Below are 12,143 nucleotides of genomic sequence, written 5' to 3'. Positions count from 1 at the left end.
AGGGGAGCAAGGGCCAAGACTGATCATCCCATGAGAGCTACGGCTTCAGTCTCTGGTGAGCAGTTTCCCAGATGGAATGGAAGAGCTGATTTTACTCCAGCTCCTGTGATAACGAAGAATAATCCCTTTCAACACGACTTAAGTGTCCAACGCTGTGACGACCATTAGAGGGGCCCTGCCTCCAGCCAGGTGGAGGTAGGGGACAATCGGATCTACTGGACTGTGTGGATCAGATGGCCTGGCACATCAGTCCCACAGAAGTATAAGGCTCTAGTAGATACCGGTGCACAGTGTACCCTGATGCCATCAAGCTGTCAAGGGGTGGAAGCCATCTATATTTCTGGAGTAACAGGAGGATCCCAAGAGTTGACTGTGCTGGAGGCTGAAATCAGCCTGACTGTGAGGGAGTGGCATAAGCACCCTATTGTGACTGGTCCAGAGGCTCCATGCATCCTCGGCATAGACTACCTCAAGAAAGGGTACTTCAAAGACTGGTGGGCTTTTGGTATTGCTGCTTTGGAGACTGAGGAAATTGAGCAGCTGTCCACCTTGCCTGGTCTCTCAGAAGATCCCTCTGCTGTGGGGTTGCTGAAAGTTGAAGAACAACAAGTGCCAATTGCGACCACAACAGTGCACCGGCGGCAATATCGCACCAACCTAGACTCCCTGATTCCCATCCATCAGCTGATCCGTAGACTGGAGAGTCAGGGGGTGATCAGCAGGACCCGCTCGCCCTTTAATAGCTCCATATGGCCAGTGCAAAAGTCTAATGGAGAATGGAGACTAACAGTAGACTATCATGGCCTGAATGAAGTCACACCACCATTGAGTGCTGCCGTACCGGACATGCTAGAACTTCAGTATGAACTAGAGTCAAAGGCAGCCAAGTGGTATGCCACGATTGATATTGCCAATGCATTTTTCTCAATCCCTTTGTCAGCAGAGTGCAGGCCACAGTTTGTTTTTACTTGGAGGGGTGTCCAGTTCACTTGGAACCAACTGCCCCAGGGGTGGAAACACAGCCCTACCATTTGCCACGGACTGATCCAGACTGCACTGGAACAGGGGCAAGCTCCAGAAGACTTGCAATACATTGATGACATTATTGTGTGGGGCGATACAGCGGAAGAAGTCTTGGAGAAAGGGAGGAAAATAATCCAAATCCTGCTGAAAGCCGGTTTTGACATAAAACAGAGTAAGGTCAAGGGACCCGCCTGGACACATTCCTGTGTAACGTTATCTAGGTGTTCCTGCTCTGGCAGGGGGATTGGACTAGATGATCTTTTGAGGTCCCTTCCAATCTCCAGCATACTGTGATACTGTGATACTGTGACCTGCACAGGAGATTCAATTTTTGGGAATAAAATGGCAAGATGGACGTAGACAGATCCCCACAGATGTGATCAACAAGATAACAGCAATGTCTCCACCAACTAATAAGAAAGAAACTCAAGCTTTCTTGGGTGCAGTGGGGTTCTGGAGAATGCACATCCCAAATTACAGTTCGATTGTAAGCCCTCTATATCATGTGACCCGGAAGAAGAATGATTTTAAATGGGGCCCTGAGCAGCAACAAGCCTTTGAGCAAATTAAACGCGAGATAGTTCATGCAGTAGCCCTTGGACCAGTCCGGACCGGACCAGGTGTAAAAAATGTACTGTACACTGCAGCTGGGGAGAACGGTCCTACCTGGAGCCTCTGGCAGAAAGCTCCAGGGGAGACTCGAGGTCGACCCCTTGGCTTTTGGAGTTGGGGATACAGAGTATCTGGGGCCAGCTATACCCCAACTGAGAAAGAGGTACTGGCAGCCTATGAAGGGGTTCGAGCTGCTTCAGAAGTGATTGGCACTGAAGCATAGCTCCTCCTGGCACCCGTGCTGGGCTGGATGTTCAAAGGCATGGTCTTCTCTACACATCATGCAACTGGTGCTACATGGAGTAAGTGAACTGCACTAATTACACAATGAGTTCAAACAGGAAAGCCCAGTTGTCCAGGAATTCTAGAAGTCATTAAGGACAGACTGTCCATAGGGCAAAGACTTCAGAACGTCACCAGAGGAGGAGGTGATGCATGTTGAAGAGGCCCCACTATATAATAATCTTTCACTGTCAGAAAGTGAAAAGCAGTATGCCTTGTTTATTGATGAGTCCTGCCGTATTGTGGGAAAGCATCAGAGATGGAAGGCAGCTGTATGGAGTCCCTGACGACAAGTTGCAGAAACTGCTGAAGGAGAGGGTGAATCGAGTCAGTTTGCCAAGGTGAAAGCCATCCAGCTGGCCCTGGACATTACTGAACGAGAAAAGTGGCCAGTACTTTATCTCTATACTGACTCATGGATGGTGGCAAATGCCCTGTGGGGGTGGTTGAAGCAATGGAAGCAGAGCAACTGGCAACGCAGAGGTAAACCCATCTGGGCTGCTGCACTGTGGAAAGATATTGCTGCCCGGGTGCAGAACCTGGTGGTGAAGGTACGCCATGTAGATGCCCATGTACCCAAGAGTTGGGCCACTGAGGCGCACCAAAACAATCAAAAATGGATAAAGCTGCTAAGATTGAAGTGGCTCAAATGGACTTAGATTGGCAACATAAAGGTGAATTATTTTTGGCCCGGTGGGCCCATGACACTTCAGGCCATCAGGGCAGAGATGCAACATGCAGATGGGCTCATGATCGAGGGGTGGACTTAACAATGGACACTATTGCCCAGGTTATCCATGAGTGTGAAACATGTGCTGCAATTAAACAAGCCAAGTGGTTAAAGCCTCTTTGGTATGGAGGATGATGGTTGAAGTACAAATATGGGGAGGCCTGGCAGATTGACTATGTCACACTGCCACCAACCCGCCAAGGCAAGCGCCATGTGCTTACCATGGTGGAAGCAACCACCGGGTGGCTGGAAACATACGCTGTGCCCCATGCCACTGCCCGGAACACTATCCTGGGCCTTGAGAAACAGATTTTGTGGCGACACGGCACCCCAGAGAGAACTGAGTCAGACAATGGAACTCATGTCCAGAACAACCTTATAGACACTTGGGCCAAAGAGCATGGCATTGAGTGGGTATATCACATCCCCTACCATGCACCAGCCTCTGGGAAAATCGAACGGTACAACGGGTTCTTAAAAACTACACTGAGAGCAATGGGTGGTGGGACTTTCAAACATTGGGATACACACTTACCAAAGGCCACCTGTTTGGTCAACACCAGAGGATCTGCCAAGTCAGAACTTTTACATGCTGTAGAAGGGGATAAAGTTCCTGTGATGCACAGAAAAAATTTACTGGGGAATACAGTCTGGGTTATTCTTGCTTCAGGTAAAGGCAAACCCACTTGTGGGACTGCTTTTGCTCAGGGACCTGGATATACTTGGTGGGTAATGCGGGAAGATGGAGAAGTCCAACGTGTACCTCAAGGGGATTTGATTTTAGGGGAAAACAGCCAATGAACTCAATTGTATACTGTTGCCTGCTATGTAGCACTTTTATAGCCCATCAACTAGATGTCTCCAGGTCACCAGCAACTGGCCCTGACTTCCCTCCAACCATCATCCCAACAAAGAATGAACTTTGACGAAACCAGATGAACTCAGCAGTGACCAGACAAGTTCTGCAGTGTCATCAGCAGGCAACAATCCAACACTGCACACCCTCTTTCCTGCTCTGAAAGACTGCTGCAAGAGCTAGAGCTCAGCATCATGGACTAGATGAGCTCATCAGGTTTATAAGGATTGGTCCATGCACTAAGGAATGATATCTCCCTTCTTATGTGTGTGGGTGTGTGTATATGTATATGTATGAGACAAGAGCAATGGTATATTGAAAAATGTGCTATGCAGCAAGTGAATACTGGCAAGGCAGCTGGCGTCGACAGAATCTCACCCAAAATCTGGAAGCACAGAGGCCAAGCACTTCATGCAAAATTTCATGAGCTAGTTGAGCTGTTGGGAACAAGGTAAATTACTATCAGATTTTTGTGATGCAATCATCATCACTCTGTATAAGAAAAAAGGTGTGAAGTCAGACTGCTGAAGCTACCAAGGCATAACTCTGCTCTCCATTGCTGGAAAAATTCTTGCAGGAATACTGTTGATCAGATTAGTACCCATTATCGCAGAAGAAATTCTACCTGAAAGTCAGTATGGTTTCAGAGCTAATAGAAGTACCACAGACATGTTATTTGTTCTCAGACAACTGCAAGAAAAGTGTAGAGAACAGAATAAGGGGCTCTATGTAACTTTCGTTGACCTCACCAAAGCTTTTCACAATGTGAGCAGAAAAGGCTTGTGGTTGATCTTGGAACAATTAGGTTGTCCCCCCCCCAAGTTCCTCAAAATGATTATTCTATTACATGAGGATCAGCAAGGCCAAGTCAGATATGGTGATGCACTCTCTGAGCCCTTCCCTATAACCAAGGGTGTGAAACAAGGTTGTGTTCTCGCACCAACTTTATTCACAATCTTCTTCAGCATGATGCTCCGAAGGGCTACGGCAGACCTCGACAAAAAAAATGGCATTTATATTCAATATCGTACTGATGGGAGCCTATTCAGTCTAAGGTGACTGAAGGCCCACACTAAAACCCTAAATCACCTTGTCCGTGAACTGCTTTTTGCTGACATTGCCGCCCTTGTTGCCCACACAGAAGCAGCTCTGCAGCGTTTAACATCTTGCTTTGCGGAGGCAGCATAGCTTTTTGGGTTAGAAGTCAGCTTGAAGAAGACAGTAGTTCTCTACCAGCCTGCACCACAGGAAGATTATCATCATCCCCACATTACCATTGGTGAGTCAGAGCTTAAGTCAGTTCAGCAGTTCAGCTATCTGGGAAGCGTTGTTTCCTCGGATGCCAAGATCGACAAAGAGGTAGACAACAGAATAGCAAAGGCATATAGAGCCCTCTGAAAACTGCATGAAAGAGTCTGGTGCAATAAACACCTGAATAAAAGTACAAAGATTAGTGTCTATAGAGCCGTTGTACTGTCTACTCTTTTATATGGGTCTGAATTATGGGTTATCTACCACCGTCACCTGCAAATCCTCAAACACTTTCATCAGCGTTGCCTCCATACAATTCTAAACATTCATTGGACTGACTATGTGTCAAATGTTACTGTCCTCAAACAGGCAGGGGTCACAAGTATCGAGGCCATATTGCTGAAATTGCTGCTGCGCTGGGCAGGGCATGTCTCTAGGATGAAGGATCATCGCCTCCCTAAGATTGTATTTTACAGTGAACTTGCCACAGGTTGCTGCAAGAGAAGTACCCCAAAGAAGAGATATAAGGACTCCCTGAAACAATACCTCAGCCTTGGCCATATTGACTACCATCAGTGGTCCACGTTGGCCTCAAATTGGGAGACTTGGAGACACGCCATACATAATGCCGTCTTCTCCTTTGAGAACACACGTAGAACTAGTCTCGAGGAGAAAAAACAATGGAGAGGAGACCTTTCCCTGCGTGTGTTTCTTGCATCCAGATTTGCCTATCTCACACTGGCCTTTTTAGTCATCAGCACGCTTGTAGTACGCGAGTAAAGCCCTTCTCAAATCTTCGTTCGCGAAGTCAAGCCAAGTTGATGAGACAAGAGCAATGGTATATTGAAAAATGTGAGATCTGAGCATGATGTGAATGGTATGGAATAAGGGGTGGATACTGTCCTTGGTTCAGCAGTAGCAGACATTTTTCTCCTTCTTAGTAGGTGGTGCGGTGCTGTGTTTTTGACTTTCTGCCTGGGAACAACACTGATTAACATCAATGTTTTTAGTTGTTGCTAAGTAGTGTTTACTCTGACCAAGGACTTTCTGAGTCTCTTGCTCTGCCAGGAAGGAGGAGAAGCCAGGAAGAAGCAGAGACAGGGCACCTGACCCAAACTAGCTAAAGAGGTATTGCATGCCACAGCATATCATGCTCAGTATATAAACTGGGGGCAGTTACCCAGAAGGGCTAGATCGCTGCTTGGGTAGGGCTAGGTATCGGTCAGCGGGTGAGGAGCAGTTGCATTCTCTTCTCCTGTTATTTCCCTTACCATTATTATTATTGGTGGTAGCAGTAGTGGTTTTGTGTTATACCTTAGTTACTGGACTGTTCTTATCTCAACCCGTGGGAGTTGCATTCTTTTGATTCTCCTCCCCATCCCTCCGGGAGTGGGAGGAGTGAGCAAGCGGCTGTGTGGTTCTAAGTTTCTGGCTGGACTTAAACCACAACACATCTTAATCACACCATTAAATATATAAAGAACATCACTACTTAGTTTACATAATCTAACACTTCTGTTCACAAATGTGTGCAAAAATCACAGTTTGGCATTTATAATTATAATATGTATAGCCTCCTTTGCTTTATATGTGAGAGTTTTATTACTGATTATTTCCAAATCCATTGTAAATATGTATGATACAAAATTATAAATGGTTATGAAGATAATTAAGCTAATGCTGAAATAGATCTCATAGATCTGCAGAACACCCAATTAAATAATAAGGAGTTACTTAGAAGATGGAAAAGTGTTCACCTTCATTTTGTTGTTTATATAAAACATACCCCCCCCAAAAATGACCCATCTGAATTGATATTCATAAGTAATATGTACCTACATTTAAAAAAGGTGTGTGTTTGTGGAGTTGACATAATGCATATTTATTTATAGTTAAAAAAGCTCAGGAAGTCTTCATTATAAAACAAAATTTCATAATCTTAGCTGTAATAGAATCCTGCCATTATTTGAAAGATTTTTCTGTAGAAAATATGATTTAGTTCTACACAATAACCCAAGCTCAACAATACTGACATGGAAGACCCATCACAATTTTCTCCTACTTGCCTCATTAGCCTCAATGCTCAAAAGAGACCAATGACTCTGATGTGAATTGACAAAATGTGTATTTTATCTTTTGGTTATGCCCTGCCTTAAACAAAGAAAGATTTAGTTTGTATTTACTTTCTGATGCATTTCTACTTTCATTTCTCTAAGTATTACCACATTCATCTGCTTTCACACTCTTTCTGTTTTACTAGGCACCTGTTAGTGAGCTTCTCCTTTCATCTCTCCACCTATAGATCCCATTGAAATCATTATGGCTGAACAGTTAATTTTCATCCTCCTCTATTCCTACAGTATATGGTGGTAATGATATTGTTTTATTTTCATACACTGACATTCCAGCTGTCCTTTTCATCCCCTCAAATCTATTTTATGTTTATTTAAATAAATGTATTTAATTATTCAAATCACACAGCTGTATAATCTCTCTTGATGTGAAAACATTGATTATCAGATACGGGATACTGACATGGCTGTTAACATTTGTTTTGTTGTGTAAATTACAAGTTGTTGAACAATAATACCCTGAGCTACTGAATGACAAAACAAGAAAAAAAGGTTTGATAATGGTTTGAAAGGTTTTGCTATTGAAGGGCAAATACGCGTCTCATTTTGGATCCTCTTGCATTGCATTCCATTGTCAGCTCATATTATCTTACATTTTTAAATTAAAGGACAATAATATTTCCACTATGAATTTCTTATTTATTTAAGTCTTAGGACTTAACTGAAATGTGAAAGTCTTACCAAAGCAAGGATTGCAAAAATATGCAAATATTTCTTAGTAGGCCGTTGTATGAACAGTGGAGCTTCACTGTTATGTCTGTTTCTGTGGAAGAGCTTGTGTAGTTTCTGGAGCTTGCAAACAAATAGAAAGTTTAATCAACATTTTGGCCTTATGCTTGAAGAAGCTAAATATCAAGAAATGAGTCATAAAATAGAAGGCTTAGTATAATCTGGTAAACCAGTAAGATCAGATACATAATGTGAAGTTTCGGTTTATATCTCTTGGTCTTCTAATTTACCACATTTACCACTTCTGGTTACCACATTTACCTTCTGCATTTGGTTCTAATTTAAAAAGCAAGTTTAAATACCTGAATTTATATTTTCATTTTTATATTTAGATGCAAGCACAATTCCCATGAAAATATCTTTACAGGCCATGCACTAGAGACTCACGTCCTTTACATTAGTAAGAAGGGAAATGATAACTACGAAACAGATTTTAAAAATAAAATAAGCACAGAAAAATTTCATTTGCTACATCAAAATAAGGAAGATGTTTCAGAGTTCAGGAGGTTTCATGAATTACAAAGGCATAAAGCCAAGGTACAGGTGAGAATGGAGAATTATATGTACAGTGGCAGGTGAATAAGGCAGCTACTCTCATCTCAGACTCGGCTCTCTCAAGATGTTGAGTACTACTGTATCTAGGAAAGAGAATTAAATCAGTGTTTACAGTTCAAGAGTCATGTTTCTAAGATTTCTCACTTTGTGCGAGAAATATCCATTTTCCAGAGATCAGAAAAAGGTTCATATAAGAATGATATGTCTGATTTATTCTGAAAGTGAAAAGAAGTTTCATCACTATCTGAGTCTATGCTAGATTTGTATAAGGGAATGAAACTTGTTCACTGACTATTACATTGTTTTAATTGAAATTACTTCCTGAATAGATTACTATTTCATGAGATTTAGTGGAACAAACCCAAGCCTATGTTTTTATTAATCAGTGAAAGAACTCAGAATTTTTGTAGCATTGAAGCATCATCATATTTTAATAACAGAAATCTGGTAAAAGGATTAGACAAGAATGAGTAAAAAAAAATAAATAGTGGGGTTTGAGCTTTACAAAATATTTTATGCGTATGTCAAAAAAATACCAACCAAGGGGTTTGTTTTTTTTTTTTGGCAAACTGTAGAATAGTATATCCAGTAAATAGACTTATCTCTTTTTTCCTTTGAGGTCAGAGATGTAAACATAATGGACATCAGAATTATCTAGATATTAGATATTGTCTACATATATAGCGTAAGATAAACATATAGATGACTGTGATAGCTCAAGAGATTATTTTATTTCTGATTTAGATATTTTTCTGTGCTGTCATCTACACAAAAGTATTATATCATCTAAACTCTGGTAATGATGTGGTAAGAGCAATGTTGATCAGGTCAAAATACATTGCTGTATTATTCCTAAAGGGTGTGAATCTCCCACTGATATAGTTTATACTGAGTCCTTTCAGATACAGTCCATCTAGATGAATACCTTCTCTCAACCTTTCTTGCTTTTATGCTTTCCCATTCAATCTTTACTTTGTGAGTTTACTCAGATCTATGGAACCTTTTGCAGTAGAACCCTTTCCACAGCTGAAATGTATTAAATACAGGAAAAGAGATTACTGTTTGTAAAAATGGCTGCTTAAATGAGTGGATGGTAAGCAGCTTTAAAAGTGACCTAAAATAAATAATTCTCTTCAGCTCTTCTCTACTATTTTTATTTCTCTTCATATTGTTTCTTATTCATTCCTGCAATTTCTGCATACTAATAATATGCTTGATTTCAGGAATTTATGTTCAATAACAATGAATTCATACAATTACACTTCCCTTACTTCCAAAATGACACACCCATTTTATTTCTAGAACAGCTAAAAGTAAATATCTGAAAAAAAGGATCAGCTGAGTCCCTTTGTTGAATACCAGCTGAATGGAGGGCTTGCACATTCACAGGAAAGATGGAACTGAAAATCAAGAAACACCATCTACAATTGCAAAAACATCTTAATTTCTGAAAGTTCTCTTCTCCCATGCTCAGCAGTTTATTCTTGCCCAGTTCAGACATATGGTTCGTATTCAGTTCATTTTTATTTTCTGGGTGAGACTTTTAATCTGGCAAATGTTTGAACTTCTGCTATGAAAAAACCATCATAACTCTTTAGAACAACATATTTTAAGTTACTTGCAAGCAATAGTGTAAAGTGATGAACACAGTGCTCTGCTCAATGCATTTCTTGAGCATTTTGATCACACTAATAGGAGCCATAAATGTGGTGGTTATGGATCCTTCACCTTTGTCTTAGAGTTTTCATTCAACCCTTAGGTCTCATCTGTAACTCTAGTGAACTTCAGCTGGCTTTCAGTCTCTCTGAAACTATTCAGTCTGGTATAATCTTAAACTTTTTTTTTTTTTTTTTTTTTCTCTTTTGCAGCTCTTTCCTAAATTGTTCTGTCTAAATTTTGGTAGAGTCCCTTTCCTAAAGATATTGAATGTAGACATACTGTTGCTTTGTAGCTGTGATGTTCGCTTATTCATTAAATTAAAGAGTTCAAAGACAACAACTATAAGTTACTTAATAATAAAACAAGAACATGTTATTTAGTATTAAATCAATAATAGATTTTTTTAATAGTTGCTTAGGGTATCTATTATTATTATCTCAGAAGTTTGATCTTTTAAGTCTTGTTCCACTTGGGTATTTGACCAACAACTATGCAGCTAGATTAAGCTATCCAACTCTTTGTTTTCTATAGATAATTCCATAATAGTCTTCCTAGAAAAGCAGTCTAGGCTGAGAAATTGCTTTCTTTTTGCAGTTAATGCCACATACATTTGCAGGATTTTGGTGAGATCTTAAAAGACATGTCAAAGAGTAAGATCTGGAACTGAGTTTTATTGCTTATAGAAACACAAAACCTGTTATTTTGTAATAGTGTAAAATAATTTGCTACACTTTTGGCAGTCATTTCATAAGAAATGGCAGTCTTGTTAGAACTCTCAGCTGAACTATTGTGCAAAGTATGGAAAATCAGAATAGAGAAGAGGAACAGTGTAATGTTTTGTTTTGCTTTATTTTTCCCTCTTTCACGGTAGTTAAGAGTTCATTTGGGCTTCTTATCTGAAAATGAGAAAAAGTCCTTGTAAACTTGTCCTGGGTTCAGCAGTAGCAGTCATGTTTCTCCTTCTTGGTAGCTGGTGCAGTGCAGTGTTTTGACTTTCGGCCTGGGAACAGAGTTGATAGCGATGTTTTGGTTTGGCCAAGGACTTTGTGAGGCTCGTGCTCTGGCAGGGAGGAGGGGAAGCCGGGAGGAAGCAGAGACAGGACACCTGACTCAAACTGACCAAAGAGGTATTCCGTACCACAGCACGTCATGCCCAGGAGGTAACTGGGAGTTAGCCGGCAGGGCTGGGAGACTGCAGGGTTGGAGGAGGTATCGGTCGGAGCTTGGTCAGGCTTGGGGGGCGAGTTATCGGTCAGCTGGTGCTGAGGTGTTGTATTCTCTTCCCTTGTTATTTCCTTTATCATTATTATCATTGGTGGTAGCAGTAGTGATTTGTGTTATACCTTAGTTACTAAACTGTTCTTATCTCAACCCGTGGGAGTTGCATTCTTTTCGATTCTCCTCTCTGTCCCTCTGGGAGTAGGGGGAGGGAAAGAAGGGGGGGGGGGGGTGGTGAGTGAATGAGTTACCTGACTGGGTTTAAACCACGACAAAACTAGATTCTCATAAGTTTTGTAACTCAAATTGGAACAGAGCTCATTAAATATTCTCTAATTCCCTCTGGAAGTATAAACTGGATTTGGGTGTTTCTTTTCCCATCTTAGTGACTGGGAAAGCAATAGTATTACCATTGCTTCTCTGTAATAGAAGATGTCAAAAGATGAAGATTATACACATAATCTTTCTTCATAAAAATCAATATTAAGATCAAAGGCAATAGGAAGGATGCAGTGTAAAACTTGGTTTGCTTGTGGCAGGATCTGTGGCTTGTATTTTCAGTGCATTTCTATCCTGATGCCCTTTTCATGGCAAACATGAAAATGATCAAAACCATTATTTATGTGTCTAACTGTAGTTTCAAATAAGTAACTCTAAGCATAAAAACTTCTGGGAGAGGAAAAAAAAAAAGGAAGGCCTATAGTTTATAGCCTGTTGTTGGGTTTCTCTTTCCAATATGACAATCACTAGATCTTACATTACAGCCCAGTTCTTTAGTGTCTTATGATTTTCAATTCAGTTTTTATTCACAACTCATTTGCAGTTTCTAACGTATTCTGCAATTCCAAGCAAGCTCTGCTACCCACCTAAGCTATATGAAACACACAGGCCCTCTGTATAACTTGTAAAAACTAGTCACTTTACTAGTCACTAGATCATTAGTACTCAGTCATTACCATGTAAGCCATGGTCCCCAGAGATGGTTTAAATGTCTTCTCTGTGCATCCCTTTCCCTCTTAGTTTCTCTGTCTCCCCTGGAAACACTGACTCTAGTTCTGGAACCACCAGTTCTCTTCTCTGTTCTCTGAATTCCCTG

The sequence above is a fragment of the Pezoporus occidentalis genome, unplaced genomic scaffold, assembly GCF_034315485.1.
Source record: "Pezoporus occidentalis ecotype Australia unplaced genomic scaffold, CSIRO_AGI_Poc_V1 ctg5, whole genome shotgun sequence".
NCBI lineage: Eukaryota > Metazoa > Chordata > Aves > Psittaciformes > Psittacidae > Pezoporus > Pezoporus occidentalis.
Note: the sequence above shows the minus strand (reverse complement) of the source record.